At 39.6% G+C, this 16,515-nt stretch overlaps 2 long non-coding RNA genes across 10 annotated transcripts; both read left to right on the forward strand.

Annotated features, from left to right (window-relative positions):
* The first annotated feature begins 453 nt into the window (after positions 1 to 453).
* LOC127753436 (uncharacterized) lies at positions 454 to 7,046 on the forward strand. Of its 8 annotated transcripts, XR_008012556.1 has the most exons (6): positions 454 to 643; positions 948 to 1,010; positions 1,565 to 1,678; positions 2,036 to 2,139; positions 2,833 to 2,907; positions 5,856 to 7,045. It is a non-coding gene; the product is annotated as an uncharacterized LOC127753436 (long non-coding RNA). The 8 variants fall into 8 exon arrangements; XR_008012555.1 differs by having other exon boundaries at positions 1,565 to 2,139; XR_008012554.1 differs by lacking the exon at positions 2,833 to 2,907.
* Positions 7,047 to 10,404: 3,358 nt separating this feature from the next.
* LOC127786212 (uncharacterized) lies at positions 10,405 to 12,522 on the forward strand. 2 transcript variants are annotated; one of them, XR_008019930.1, is made up of 3 exons: positions 10,405 to 10,876; positions 11,022 to 11,089; positions 11,170 to 12,522. It is a non-coding gene; the product is annotated as an uncharacterized LOC127786212 (long non-coding RNA). The 2 variants fall into 2 exon arrangements; XR_008019931.1 differs by having other exon boundaries at positions 10,407 to 10,876; positions 11,022 to 11,435; positions 11,812 to 12,164.
* Positions 12,523 to 16,515: the final 3,993 nt, after the last annotated feature.

Here is a 16,515-nt window from a genome sequence, read left to right on the forward strand (position 1 = left end):
AAAAATCCCAAATGTACAAATTGTGGTTTAAATGGAATTATTAGAAATGATTTTAAAAGCCTTGAAGAAAAGATCTAATTTTAAATAATAAATTCTAATATTAAAGTGGGCCAGATAAAATTTTATTAAATACTTCACTTGATTTTATAGTTCCTAGATTTTTCTGGGATTTATTTGAGCCAAGGAAGTATTTTTAATAAATGGAATTGCATTTCATGAATGCTTTAACGGAATTGCTGTATGTCTGAACAGAAATTTGATGGTTGAATCTGTCGTTTTTTGGGCCATCCAATCTGTTTGAGATTCGTGCAGGTTGTGGGATGGACTTCGTTGATGTCTTTTGGGCTGGGCTTTATTGGCCCTTTTTTTTTTGGCTATGTGGGTCCCACAAGAGCTGTTTAATTTTAAAAGCCACGCCTGATTTTTTGTCCGTTTTTGTGGGTCCCACCATTATTGATTCTTCTCGTTGATTCCGACAGAACGGAGGAGAGAGAGAAGCCGATAGAGAGAGAGGAGAGCGGGATTTCGTTGGCGTGAAGGGGAGGCGATCTCTCGGCGCGGTCGAGCAGGACATTTCGCTGCGCCGTCGGCGGCGCCGGAACGACGTGCCGGTGAGGAGGTTCTCATCGACGGAAATTCGTCGGTGAGTACTTGCTCCCCTGCTTGCGCTTTCATTTTGATCGGCTTCCTTCTCCCCCTTTGCAGCAGCTGCAAGCCTGCAACCACTACTGCCATTTTCGGCTGCATCTCGCTGTTGCTGCATGAGTAGATGACGATTAGTTGGGGGGTGGTTGAGTTTGAGCACTGCGTTAGTTTTGCTGGTTCTGTATGAGCAGTGCATTGACGAGCAGTTTTGCCGTGGAGATGGCGATGTCCGTGTCCCACAACGATGTCACGAGGAAGCCCACCACCATCTCATACATATGTTGTATTTTTTTTTTTTGCAGGCATTTGCTGGATTTGTGTTTTGTTTTGGTGTTTGAAGCGCTGATCTACTGATTTCATCTAAGGTTAGTTAAATTTGTTTTAATTTCTAGTTGATTGGCCTCAGATCTGGTGATTTCATCTAAGGTTAATTATTTTTTTATTCTTTAACTTGGTTTTGCTCAGATATGTTATATTTGTGGTTTTTCATTAATTGGTAGATTATATTATAAATTGAAAACACTTTTATATGTAATTACAGTAATGTTATATTGTAATTACAGTAAATTTTCTATGTAATTCTTATATATATTGATTGTAATTTTGTTATGAAGTTAAACTTCATATGTGAATTGTCCATTTTCTTGATGTAGTTGTATCATTTATCTGATTATTTTTGTAGTTGTCCATGTTGTACTACTACAACTACTAATTGCTTCACATATGTGAATGTGAATGTACCTAATTGGTTAGTTTAGATGTCAATTTCATGACCTTAATTTGCATCATTTCATACCTCAATCAATCAGTTTACTATCTGATTAAACTTTTTGGTTTCATGGACTATGTGACTATGTGACTGTCTTATTTGTTGAATAATTAATCTAAACTATGTGACTCAGCAGATCTGATTTTGCAGTGACTACGTGGATCTAAATTGCAAGATTCAGAAGAGGAAAATGATGAAGAAGAAAAATCAGAAGATGAAATCAAAACAAATTACTAGTACCCGTGGATTTTTTCTGTTCTTGAGGTTTTATTCAAACTTTTTTTGCTTCTGAATCGTGTGTGCTTCTGATCTCGTTTTGGTCTTGAATAATTAATCTGAAATATGTGATCCGGCAGATTTTTTTTTGCAGTGACTACATGGATTACCACAATCTGAATTTGATTTTCTTTAACTGATTAATGTTGACCTCACTGTGGTTATACAAATTGTACTACATGTTCAGCAACTATACTGCTTTTGAGTTTGATCAGATGTTTTATTTCTTAAGTTTTTGTTTGATTTTTGATTTGTTAACAGAATTGTAGCTGTAATCTGAATACTGAATGTGCTTTGTTGAAAAAGTAATCTGGAATCTGTGACTCAGTAGATATGTTTTTGCAGTGACTACATGGATCTAAATTGCAACATTCAGAAGAAGAAAACAATGCAGAGGAATAATTAGAAGATCAAATCAAGAAAAATTACTACTCCCTCCGTTTCACAATGTAAGTCATTCTAGTATTTCCCACATTAATATTGATGTTAATGAATCTATACATATATCAATATGAATGTGGAAAATGCTAGAATGACGTACATTGTGAGACAGAGGAAGTAGTACCTGTGGATTTCTTATGTTCTTGAGTTTTGATTCCAACTTTTTGTACTTCTGAATCGTGTGTGCTTTTGATCTACTTTGAATTGAAGTTATTTATTTTTCTTATTGACATAATTTCTCCATAGGATTGGTTTCAATTTTTTTTATATTTAGTTGCTCTGCAGTAATATGTCTCAATTTTGAATTACTGATTGAGTTGTGGTCTTAATTCTGAATTTGTTGTTATTTACTTTGGTCTGCAGTAATATGCATTTCAAAATTCATATGCCATAATGTTGTTCAACCTAAGAACACACATGACAATTGAATCTTAAGATAATATGGTATGTGATGTTTCTATAAAGTCTTAATTCTACAAGATGTCAGTTACATATTTTTAGTATTGAAATTACAGTGTTTGTTTTATGTAATTCTTATACAAAATAACTGTAATTTAAGAAAAAAATTGAATGTTGTTGAATCTGATATACTCTGAAATCTGATATGTTCTATATGAAATTTGATTTACATTTGCCAGAACTTTGTGCAGTTAGTCCATGAGTAATATAAATTTTTTGACATATAGATATACTTTGTGCAGTTTTCTAGATCCATGCCTAAATCTGATATACTCTGAATTCTTTGATGTTTATGTAAAGTCTCAAGTCTACAAGATGTAAGTTACATACTTTTACTATTGAAATTACAGTATCTGTTTTATGTAATTCTTGTACAAAATGACTGTAATTTAATAACAAATTTTTAGAATGCTGCAGAATATTCTCAATATAGTGATTTGAATATTTTTATGGCAACTTGTAGCAATTTTTAGTTTATTTTTAGATTGTAATGCATTATGTTTTTCTGATTTTCTTCGTACTATAATTTTTTTTATTATCCTGCTAATCAGTTGATATGCAATGATTTTTTTTCTTTTTTCTGAATATTCTTAGTGAGTTATGGTCTGAATTTAGAATTCCTTGAAGAGTAAAAAATAATCCGAAGTTGTAATTGATTGCTGCCTAAGGATGCTAGGTTGCAATCTAACAGTTTCCTGACAATTGTCCTGTAACTAATCAATATGTTGGCTTAAGACAATTGTCTTCTTATTTGTGACCATCTATGTCTCTGACATTGATGAGCAAGTGAGTATGGCTGGTCTCATTCATTTTGTTCAGCTCTATGTCCTGGAGACTGTACTGGAAAGAGCTATACTGCTACTAATGTTTAGTGTTTGAATTATGATTTTCTGATAGAGTTGTGCTCTGAAATCTGCATTTGCTTCTTATTAATTAATTGCTAGAGTAATATATCTAAAATATAAAATTGTGACTGAACTCAACTTTCTGCATCTCTACACTATTTTGTCAGCAGTTATTTTGTGTTTTGAGATAATGAGGTTACAGAAATATAAGAGCTCCTCATAGTGATTTTTAACTCTGTGATGCATCTGTATTCTCTTAAAACGGCAAGATATCGGTGTCTTAAAATAAATCAGAGAAGAGTATGGTCTGAAATTATGCTCGTAGATATTTCAGTTCAGTGAAAGTTTTGGCATCAAATTTTATATTTTGCATTTCGATTTGAATCTGTGAATACTCAAGAAATTTCAGACCAAGTTATGGTGTTACCTGACAATCTGTGTATTTTGATTTCGTATGATGTTTTTGTTTTTCTTACACATTGATTGATGTTTTTCTTGCAACCATGAGTTTCTGAATTTTTAGTTTGTCAAATATGTTCAACTTTGAAATTTGTCAGATGTTTATGTAAAGTGTAGTCAAATCTGCATTCTGTGATCTATATATTGGTGAATTTAACTTGTCAAATTTTTACAGTTCAAAATCGACTGAAGATTCAGAAAAATAAACAGAATATTCAGATCCTGATTTTTGAAATCAGACTTTAAATCCTTTGTGTTTTTTATTTGATTTTCTATATCTCCTTTTTCTTTTTTTATTCTTCTCCTCCATCTCCACCCTCTTCTTTTTTTTGTTAGATCTGTTTGTGTGTAAAAATCCCCAAGTGATTTCTTCTTGGAAGCAAAGTTGCTTTTTTCTTTATAGATCAGAATCACGTGACTATGCAGAGTTGCTTCTTGCTTGTCAAGTTTTCTCGATATGGCATAAGGTCACGTGATTTTTTAGTCTGTTTTGATCTGATCTATTTGGGCCATGGTTTGTATTTGGGCTTTCTTTTGGATTTGGGCCCTCATAGTATCGACTGGATTTGGGCTCAAAAGAAATGAGCCATGAATAGCCTTTCAGATTTAGTTTGCTATGTTTTTTTTTATTTTTTGTTGTTAAAAATCTGAGTCTGTTTGATTCAGATTTTGTGGCTACAAAATTCGACAGATTGGAACACCTTTTTTCTGTCGACTGAGTTGTAGACAGTCCCATAATTTAAATAGAAAAAGGTTTTAAAATCTCCCTTTTGGCTTTGGGCCGAAAGTCGGCCCAAGTCTCTCCCTCTCTCCTCGGCCTGCTAGCGCCCGGCCCATCCAGCCCGCCGAGCCGAGCCGCCGCTCGCCCTCCTCTCTCCCGCTGACAGGTGGGGCCCACCTGTCAGGGCCATCTTTAACCTCGCGCCGCCGCAGCCGCGCCTTAGCCGCGCGTCGTCGCCGCCGCCCTTTCCAAATTCCGTCGCCCCTTTCCCGATCCGGTTAAATTGGTAGAGGGGAAATGATCCTCTTGATCTCCTCTATCTTTTCTCCTATAGAAACTTCATCTAATTCCGTTTGGAAATCGTAGGATTCGAGCTCGATTCGGATTCGTTTTTCTTCCCAAACCCTAAACCTTCCATCGCCGTCGCCGGCCGCCGTGGGCCTCCATCGCCGCCCCTAGCCCCTATATAAGGACCCCCGGGACCTCCTCTATCCGCCACCACCCTCGCCTTAGCTCGCCGCCGCTTGTAGCGCCGCCTCCGCGACAACCCGTGCGCCGCCGTCGCCGCCGCGAGTCCAGCCGTAAGCCGCCGCCGCTCCGGTCGTCGTTGTCGCTCGGGAAGGCCGCCGTCGGGATCGCCAAGTCGTCGCCGTCCTCGTCCCGTCCTCTGTTTCCGCCGAAGACCGCCGGAGCACTGCCATCGTCGTCGACCCGAACGCCTCCGCCGCTTCGACCTCGCAGCCGTCGCCGTCCGTTGCCGTCCGCCGTCGTCCGAGCCCTCAGTGAGTTCGCCGCGTCGCCCGCTACCCGTAGGTGCCCTCCGTTTGCGCCGCCGCGCCGTTGTTCGCCGGCGAGCGTGAGTTGCCGAGCCGCCGCCGGTGGTGACGTCAGCGCTGACGTCAGCCGTAGACCCGCGGTAGACCGATTCGATCTCGGCCGTCCGTTCCTTAGACCGTCCCGTGCACCCGGTCCACCGTGAACCCGAGCCCGCTGACGCAATAAATCCTTTTTTCCTTTTCAAAATAATTCTTTATTGCGTCATAATTCAATTAAAATCTATATAAATGATTTAATCCGATTTAATCTATAAAAATTCATAACTAATTCATCTTAGCTCGGATTTAGTTGGTTCAAGTCTCTAAATTTTTCTAAAATTGAGATCTACATTTTAAAAATATCCACATGTACTGTTCATGATTGTTTATGTGTTGTTTTGGTGATTTTGCTCTTTTATGCTTAGATTCCTACGTTCCCGGAGAGTCCGATTTTGCAGGAGAAGATTTTCAAGAGTTCCAAGGCCAGCAAGGCAAGTCACACAGATCCCAAACAACCCTTTGAGCATGTTGATCCCGTTTAAAGCTATTGTTTCTATTCAACTATGCATTTATTTTTGAATGTCATTGGGTGGGAATAACCTATTGCCTTGTTATAGCCCTTTTGTTATTGATTACCTATTCTTTGTCACTTGGTTAATAATTTGATTGGCTAGAACATTATATGGTTTTAGCTAAAGTGCTTAGGATGCTTAATCATGCTTAGAGACATTAGCTCATATAAATGGGATAATTAATGATTCACTATTATTTAATGGTGGCTTAATGATAGCTCACGATGGTTAATCGTGATTGGTTAATTAATTAATTTGTCAACTAAAACTTGATAATGGTGGGTTGTGAGCACATGGTTTTGATGGTTGTGCTCATGACAATTAAGGACCGGTTCACGATTTTCGGTTGTGAAACATTAACCGTGCCAATCACAAGCCAGCGTGGGCAACGGCTTTACCTTTTGTATAGTGTGGTTCATTGTAGAGCACCAGACTGTGAAGTGGCGGAGATATGCCCACGGGGGTCGCTGGGGAGTCCATGCCTTGTTTATAAGGGGGGTGATTATGATCCAGGAACGGTACACTGCTTTGAATTGTGTTATGCGAAGGGTATTGTCACAATCTCTATTCGGGTACTTGTTAAGTATCGCGACGCATGGTTGACATGATGTTGAGGTTGTATCTTGTGGGTACAGTGGTACACCTCTGGCCAGAGTAAAACTATTCGAATAGCCGTGCTCGTGGTTATGGGCGGGTCTAACAATGTCTTTCGTTATTAGTCTCTCACTTCTCACCATAATAAATGATGCTGTAATTGGTAATAACTTGTTTAGCTCCTGGTTTGGAATGGTATATTCCTGGTTTGGAGATAGAGCTGTGCAGCTGGGAATGGTTGTTCAGAATGGTTGGGCCTATCCAACGGGTATGTTGTATAGTGTTGGATTAATACTGTTTAATTAAATACTTTACTGTTTTATTAAATTCTAAAGTATTTATTAAATGCCATTTATGCAAATGAGACTTTATTATGCCATCCTTTGCTATCCCCTGCATTTGCATATTTGCTGCGTGGCTTGTTGAGTATGTCATATACTCACCTTGCAATCATTCATCAGAGGAGAAGTTCTACAGTGATGCTGAAGGTATGGAGGATTAGGCGTAGCCCTGGTCAAGCTGCTTGTGGGATGGAGACGCCTGCGCTGGTTATTTTATTTTCCGCTGCTTAGATTTTTATTGTTTGAGAGGAACTATCTACCTCTGTAATGACTTTATATTCGCTTATTAATTAGAATAATAATTGCACTCTATTATCAATTTGTTATTGTATGTCTCGGCTGATTCCTGAACGAGGGTTTTACACACATGTAAGCGTTTGGAATTTTGGATAGAAATTCCGGGCGTGACAGGTTGTTTTTTTAATTTAAACAATTAACTAAATTGTTTATTAGTTGAAATTATTTCTTTTTTGTTAGTTGCATGCAAACGAACTTCTGCAATTGAATTTCTGCTACGTGCTGGTCAACAGAAGATACATGTTAGCAGCTAAACTGAATTTTCTGCTCGTTTGGTGCATGCATATATTTCCCATGTATTTAGGAACGTTAACGTGATGAAAAGGCAGAAAATATGTGAACGTTGACACATTTAAAATGCACGGTCTGTGAAACAGAAAAGGAACAGAGCATCAGTTGAGAAGGAAGCAGAACATTGTTTGGAAATGCGGCAGAACATCACTTGGAAAAAAAATCCCAAACCGAAAATGGAGCAGAATATCGTTTGGAAATGGAGCAGAACATCGTTTGAAGAAAAATACATTCTGCTCTTCCTAGACAAACTCCATCTTCTGCTCGTCCCAGCAGAAAATGTATCTAAACTGAAAATGGCAGAACATCAAATGAAAAAAAAAATCCACGGAGGAAAATAAACCTCAACTAAAAATTGGCAGAACGTCAACTGGAAAAATTCCCCAAATATCAAGGGCAAAACCTTCTGCTCCCTGGGTAATACGTGATTAGTTACAAACAACAATTGCGGCGGCATGTGCTCCGCGATGGCCGAGTCCATCTGAACTTGTAAATAGGCAATATAGTTTTATTAGCTAGTAGGAAGGACGAAAGCTTAACAAAAAAAAGGTGCAGAATATGTTCTGCTGGTGTAACTGAATCCCATCCTCTTATAGGAAGCTCTATGGCAAGAATACAGGCAGAAAGTTTCTGCTTGGGTAACTGAATCCCGTTCTCTTATAGGAAGCTCCCTGGCAAGAATACAGGCAGAAAGTTTCTGCTCGGGTAGAAATAGGAACAGGAAAGAAAGCAGTATGTGAGTATGTGACTCAGAAGAGGAGCAGAGCAGAAAAATAATTTGAACAGAAGCACAACATCTTCTGCTCCTTCAACAAAATCGTCACTAAGCAGAAGACGTTAAAAAAGGCAGAAAATTAAAAAGGAGCAGAAGAACATCAATTGGAAAGAAGCAGAACATTATTTGTAAACGGAACAGAACATCAATTGGAAAGGAGCAGAACATTATTTGGAAACGGAACAGAACATCAATTTGAAAGGGAGCAAAATGGTTTCTGCCAATCATAGTGTCCATGTTCTGCTCCTCCGGCAGATGAACTAACATGCATTCGAAACTGTTTGTATCCCACAAAAATAGCGGTCGGCATTCTAAACGGGTTGGATAACATGGCTAATTAACTCCGAAATAGCAGAAATTTGCACTGCCACGTAGCAAACCGTACGGTGGATAAGCTGGGAGTAGTTACTCCCGGTAGCAGCTTATAATTTTCATATATATATATATATATATATATATATATATATATATATATATATATATATAGACACACACTAGCAAATATGCCCGTGCGTTGCAACGGAGCAAAAGAACAAACAAGTTGAGAACATAGAGATAGTTGTCGTTAGATAGTAGAGTGAGGTGTTGGCATGAAAGAGAGGGGTAAAAGACCTGGTAGTTTCACATGCAACCAGAGTTTACTCTCTTTTCTTTGTCAATTACACAAGAAGACAAAGCCTTAACTACAATGGGGGCTTCCTCCTGCACGGAAGCGCTTCCTCCTGGTTTCCCCTTATTGGGACAGAGGTGTTGCGACGCCAGGTGAACGTCTTGCCGGTGGCGGCGCCGTCATGGACCATTAAGAGGCAGGCCAGTGCAGACGTCGGAGCGAAGAGCCGGTGGACATCCATTACCTTCACGCGACGATTGTGAAGCTTGAAGAGGAGCGCGTTGACGAAGGAGCCATCCTCCTTCGGGGTGGTGGTGACGGCGGCGGCCGCAAGGAGCTAGTGTCTGGATTTCGGCGATAAGGTCAACGACAACCTCAAGCTCGAGGCCACATTTGACCTCGGTGTGCTTATGGGGAAGCAGAGGTAGGAGCGGCCAAAAGCCACCGCCATGATCCTCCCTCGCCGGTCGTTGGCCGCACTTGCCATGCCAGCCTTCCTCCCCACTGTGTCGTTGACGCCCAACTCCTCTCCGTCGGCCACCGGCCGTCTTCGCCAGCGAGCGTCGTTGTCGCGCTGCGCACCTCTGGTTCTCCCCGCCTATCGCCGGCCATGCTCCTTGAAGAGAGGAAGAGAGGAGATTAAGGGAGGGGAGTAGTCGCTGATATGTGAGGTCTACGTGGGTCTCACGCTGTCTCAGTTGCCACGTCGGATAAAACCAAGAACGAAACCACACTAATGTCCTAGAGTGATCCGGTTTTGTAAGTTGATGGATGTCATAAATCTGGTCTTTTATTGGCGGATGATTTTGTATTTCGATGACAAGATTAAGGACCTCGGGTGTACGTTGTCTTGTTTTGCCCTACCTCTGTTTTTTAATAGATGATGTCATTGAATTTTGGATACAGATTTGACCATTCGTCTTATTCAATTATTTCTTGATAATTATCATGTATTTTATTGTGAATTATTTTATCACTAAAAGTGTTTTAAAAATGATTTATATCTTACGTATTTAAAAAAATGAATAAAATGGAGAGGGAGTATGGGCCTGTTCACTTTGATGCCATTTTCAACCAAACCAAATTTTGGTAAAGTTGCCAAAAAAGTAGCTACATTTAGTTTGCTGCCAAATTTTGATAACTATATAAGAAATCCTACCAAAATTTTGGCAATTTTGGCAATGTCAAAATTTAGTAAGGATTTTTTTGGCATCAAAGTGAACAGGCATTATCTTTCAAATTATAGAACAAAACGTTGTATTGGGTTTTGATTATCAGACAGGACATGACAAAACATAGAGCTTTTAGCACATTAACCTTTATGAGGCAAAGCGCTACGGAGGCACGGAGCCACGGACAGGAGGGGTGGGCACGAGATAAATACATGCGTTAAATCCTACGGTTTGGCTAACGGAAAAAAAAAATTCAGCCGGCTCCCACGTAGACAGGCCCAAAAAAAAAAATCAATGAATAAAAAAAAACAGATGTTGGTGCGATCCTATTCATCCGCCCTCTCTCGTTCTCCGTCCGTCCTTCGCCTTCGCTCTCGCTCTCTCTCTCTCTCTCTCCATCTCTCGCTATTCCGCGCCGCCGCCGCGACCACCGCAGCGAGCCTGCGACAACCTTTTTCACTATCGGCGCCCTCCCTGCCACCCTGCTCCCCCTGCCGCCCCTACCCCTGTTCTCTCTCTCCGCTATTCCGCGCCGCCACCCCCGGTCGCGTTTCTCCCCACTGTCTAGCCACTGGATTCGATCACCTAAAGGCCGGAGGGCGATGGATCCAGCCGCCTCGAAGCCAGGGGCCACCGGATCCGCGGCGGGCCTCCGTCTCCAGCTAGTAGTGGTAGCGGTGACGGCTTCATCCTCCGACGAGCGGCGACGGCCTTCCCCCTCTCCTTGATGGCCGCATGGCAGGTGCGGTTTGAGGGTGACCACGGCTTAGAGGGAGGTCGACGATGTGTTGGCGGTGAGTCCGTTCGGTTCTGCTGTTGTTTTGTTGAATGTCTAATATGGCAGAAGGATTTTAATTTGTGACATTGTTCTGTTGTTGTCGATGACGTTGATGGATAATTGAATCAATGTAAATAGCCTCTTCTTGATTTCTGATGCAGTTTGTCCACCTGCCGGCGGCGTGATTCCATCGACATGAGCAGCTTTTGCACCATTGGGATATTCCCAGGTGATTGATTCCCGTTTTTCTCTCGTTCTGTATTTCTTGCAGATTGATCAAGGATTGATCTCTCTTTCTTTTTATTGCAGATCGATCAAGGTATAAGCCAGCATGCAGGTCGCCAGCAGCGTCGTGATCCATCGGCATCGATGGCGGCGATTAGATCGATGTCCACAGCCATATTGCGCGCAGCCCATCGGCAAAGCCGAAGGCGACGACCAATCCATCGGCAAAAAGCGGTGCTGGAGACATCACAGCACCCGCTTACAGCATCGGCAACAGCGAGCCCCCTCGAAGGCTCCAACCGAATATCACGGCAGATCATCCAACGAATATATATACTAGGATTTGCCTGGTACAAACACAAGCTTTTCTTCAGATTATAGTATCAGTATGTGCACATCAGCACATGTATCGATCTAGTTGCCTGCACATACATCATCATCTCTTCTTAATTATACTCCATTAATTTCTTCCTGATTAGTGATTACTATATACTACTACGAGATCAACTAATTTCACATTATTTGTCAATATTACATACTACTGTGAAAAGTGTGTATATATGCAATAGTTAGGAATAAACCCAACGAGTATAGTCGAGTATGGCCAGTTTTGGAAATACATGCTGCTCTTCTGAAGCTTTCAAAATTTTGGAAATACATGCCGCTCAATTTTCTGAATCTTTGAAAATGCATGTATACTGATACTTTTGCATCTCATGAATGCAGCCGGTACTCTGTACAGCTACTGTGTAAAATCAAAATAGATAACAAAGTTTCCAATCATGTTGGGATTTCTGACACTTCCTTCCACTCTATGTCCATCCGGCACTGAAACATGCCGACGACGGCGATGCCGTCTTCTCTATGTATCTAGGATTGATGATTCTTGTTTTCTCATAATCTTAGTTGTAGTATCTAGTTGTATCTTTGTACTGGCTTCTTACTTTGACCGAGTACTCAATGGTTACATCAAGTTCTTGTCATCAGTATGATTACATACTGCTTGTTCTTCTAAAGCAGTATGTCTGTTTTTTTTTATATACTGTTTTTTACATCCCTGATATATTGACTGGTATATACTGTTCTTTTTAATCGCTGATACTACTACTATGTAAAAAGTAGTATATACTCATTCAAAAAAAAAAATCAGTATATACTCATTCAAAAAAAAAAAATCAGTAGATACTCATTCCGAGAAAAATCAGTATATACTCATTCCGAGAAAAATCAGTATATACTCATTCGGTCGTTCCAGCAGTATATACTGCACGTACCAATAAAGAGAAATAATTAGTATATACTCATTAATTCTGAAGTAAGTATATACTGCTGCTAACAAAAAGAAGTATACACTGCTACAACAAAAATATAAGCTGGTACTCCTAACTATGTACTGCTAATACATAAAAAAATAGTATATACGACCGCTCATCACTAGAAATAGTATATATACTACGGCCTTAAAAACAGTATATACTGTTGCTAATTAGAAAATGGGGATATCCAGGTGCGTTCAAATTTGAAAGCAAATGCATGCCAACACTCTTCTTATCTGCATGAAATCCGGTGTGTAGCTATGTCACATGCATGCAGTGATTTCGAAACTAATATTTTTATCTTTTTTATGGCTAATTTAAATGCTAATGTATCATCCATTAATAAAAGGGATTACATATACCTGGTTGTACAGAAGAGCCCTCATATATATATATATATATATATATATATATATATATATATATATATAATAGCTCTATTATATACCTCTCCCTTAGAATAACTATTCTACACCCTCTCCCTCCCTGTCCGGCCCAGCCCACCCCACCCTTCCTCCCGATCTCCCCCTCTTTTTTCGGTACTTTTTTTTTCACTCTCTCGGTGCTACTCTTTTTTTTCTCCCTTCTCTTCCCGCTACTCCTCCCAATCTCCCTCCTCATTTTTTTTCTTTTTTTCTCTCCCTCCTCTTCCCGGCTCCTCCTCCCAATCTCTCCATCCGGTTTCTTTTTTCTAAAAAAAAGAAAAATAAATTAAGAGAATTTAAGACTTGAAACCATGATCTAATGGTTCACGGAAAACTCCCCTAACCAATTCACCTATGACACTAAGTGATTAGAGGTTATTGTTTGTTTGCTTTATATGTTTGTTCGAATCAGTTATATTTACTATAGAAATCGAAGCTTCTTACTTTGATTTGGAAGTAGCATTATCGCAGAAGTGCTTAACATGGTACGTTACTGCGAAATGTATAAGTCGTTACTACGAAATTTATAGGTCGTTACTGCACTTTTTGCAGTAACATCATGACGAAATTGCAGTAACAGAGAACATATGGTAGTAACGGTACTACTACAGTACCACTGCTTGTGCATAGCTAAATTTTTAAATCTCAATCTTGTGCAAAATACAAGTGCTAAAAAGTACTTCTCTTTGTCCATACAAAGATACATAGTAGCAAGCTTAGTACAAGTAAACTTTTAGAGTTCTAATCTTTAAACAATAATATCTCTCACATTGCATATTATTTTTTAGAACCGTTTTCACCATAATGCTTTAAAACGACGTTACAACGAGACAATAGTCCTATTACTACACGATGATCGAGACAATAATGCTTTTATAACGTTGTTACTGTGGAAAGTAGTTGTGTTACTGCACATTGATCATTGCGTTACTACGCCGTTCTAAAGAGACAAGAACTTAAAAAAAGTAAATCTCAATCGTTAGAGAGCAATATCTCTCACGTTATATAGAATTTTCTAATCCGTCTGCACCATGATGTTCGTAAAAAAATGCTTAACAAAACTAGATCCATCATGACTATTTTTCGATGTTGTTACTGCGAGAAAGTTGTCATGTTACTGCATAATGACCGTTATGTTACTACGGAATTCCTGCGAGACGTGAACAACGAAGTGGTGGGCGGGGGAGGGAGTCAATGGGCGGGTTTGACCGAGGCCTGACCAGCGGGAGGGGGCTTTGACCAGCCTTTGACTGAGGTGGGAGGGGGGATTTAGGCCCTAGAAAGGGTGGGGGAGGTGGGATTGGCCCATGGGAGGGGGGTGTAGAATAGTTATTCTAGGGGAGGGGTGTAGAATATATATATATATATATATATATATATATAGAGAGAGAGAGAGAGATAGGAGCTGATAATTGAACCTTGGTTCATATGCACCCTGCTTTGTTGAATGACACGTGTGCTATTGAGGTTAGGAGTTGATGTACCATTGTGTTCTTAAACTTGGTAGTAAATGTACCTACTCAGTTCAATCAATCTCTTATAAGGGGAAAATGAGGAAGGTACACCATGGCTCATGTCTTTTCACACATCAATGAATTGTGGCCATGTCTTTTCACCATGTGACTGCTGTACTCTAGAAAGAGAGAGGTCAGCTGATTCTATTTTACTCTGTTCTCTTGCAGCATTCACATTAATCCACATGGTAGCCTACTATTTGCTATCTGATTAAACATAAGTACATTGATTTCTTTAATTAATCTAGTTTCTTATATGTTCAGAAATTGATCTATGTTAAGTTTTATGTGTCCACTCACCACCCAAATATGATGTTCACAAAAATGACGTTTTAGAAATGTCGTTTCGCAAGAGTGATGTCCACAAATGTTATTGCAAACTGATATATCATTTGCATTAGAATAAAAAAAATCACATGACTGTTATTTCTATAGATGCACGTCATATTCTAAAATATAATTTTGTTATAATCTACATAGGAAGAAAATATAGCAAGATGAATGTGTACTGAGCTCCCCCAAACATGATATTTAAAAAAAGATGGCACTTTGCAAAGTAATGTCAAAAAATGATATAGGGTAAAGCGCCACTTAGCATTTATTAAAATAAAAAAATAATCATATGACTGATATTTTACGGATATATGCTACATCGCAAAAATCTAATTTTGTTATAATCTATGGAATAAATAGTAGCTGGGAGACCTAATATCATGTGGGTCATCAACTAAAGTACATATATTTTGGTGATTTAATGATGGTTGGTTAATTTTAGCATGATCGTATCCATCGGCAAATTAACTTGAGCAGTACATACATATGTCTTGCTACCCGATCAACCATGTGCTTGCTATGTAATTAAGAGAGTAATATAATTTGGTCTAAGTTAATAGTAATATGACTGGTGGTAAAATGCAAATTTCAATGGCACTTGAGATGCGAAATCGATTAGATAAGCTAACTAGCAATGTTTACTCACCCAAATATACAAATACATTTGTAAATTATGATGTTAACTCTTACTCTCGTTGGAAGTGGCAGAGAGCTGTTGAGTCTTTGAGGAGCAACCACAATAAATACCACATGTCTGTACCTCCCTATTCCTTTTCCTCAACAGTAACCATTTATCTAATGGAGGTGAGGTACATTTAGTCAACACTAATCTTGACACACCCCTATGGCTCAGATTCTAGGTGCATATGAACCTTGGTTCATATATGCTGAGTATGGGCTCCAGCGTTAAGAGCTATAGGATGCTTACCGATCGGTTTTGATCATTTGGGTACATAGCTTAATGGGTATACACCCGTTTAGAGTATAGTATTTAATAATGAATAGATTCCATATATTTGAATAGACAGTAACAAAAGGAATAAATGCATTTATATGCATGCATGCAATGCTGATGAGAGAATTTCCATAATTACGTGTACATTTCAAAAATGGAAACATTAAATACCCGTGAAATTGGAAATAATATCTTGTAAATATGGAAACTTACTTACTTCACGTTGGGGTCTGAATAAATGGTAACATTATTGTGAAAAATGGAAACTAAGTATATGGTGTCAAAGTCATGGATACCACATACCTAATAAGAGTTGACTAAATCTCGGCAGGACCCACCACATACCATGTCCTATACGGAAACAACCTGCGGATATAGGAGGAGTTCCGGATAAGGAAAGACAACCAGAGTTCTACATGGAGACGACAAGGACTACTCAGATTGTATCTATATTGGTTTCCCTAGTTCTACTTAGACAAGAGGACAACTATGGGTATAAATACAAGACCCCCTAGGAGGAGAGGGGACACAATCAACAGACACGGACAACAGAGACGCCACAAAGCCACAAGCCAATACAAGCCAACATACGCCAAGACAAGCCGCCGGTTATCGACATCAGAGATATACCTAGATCGACCCTATCTGGTACCTACAAAGGCCGGCCGTAGGGATCTAGCGCTGTCTCTGATCTCGCCGGGCACAAACTCGAGGGGGAAGACTACCCTGTTGTCGGCTACGAGTCAGACCTTCAGACCGCCATGTCGACAACAGTTAGATAGGCTACCCCAAATATTGTACTGTTGTGATTATGGTGAATAAGAGCAATACCGGTTTCGGCCAACAGGATGTAGGGTTATTACCTGACAATTCAGGGGCCCGAACCT

This window comes from Oryza glaberrima, chromosome 10 (genome assembly GCF_000147395.1).
Source record: "Oryza glaberrima chromosome 10, OglaRS2, whole genome shotgun sequence".
Classification (NCBI taxonomy): Eukaryota; Viridiplantae; Streptophyta; class Magnoliopsida; order Poales; family Poaceae; genus Oryza; species Oryza glaberrima.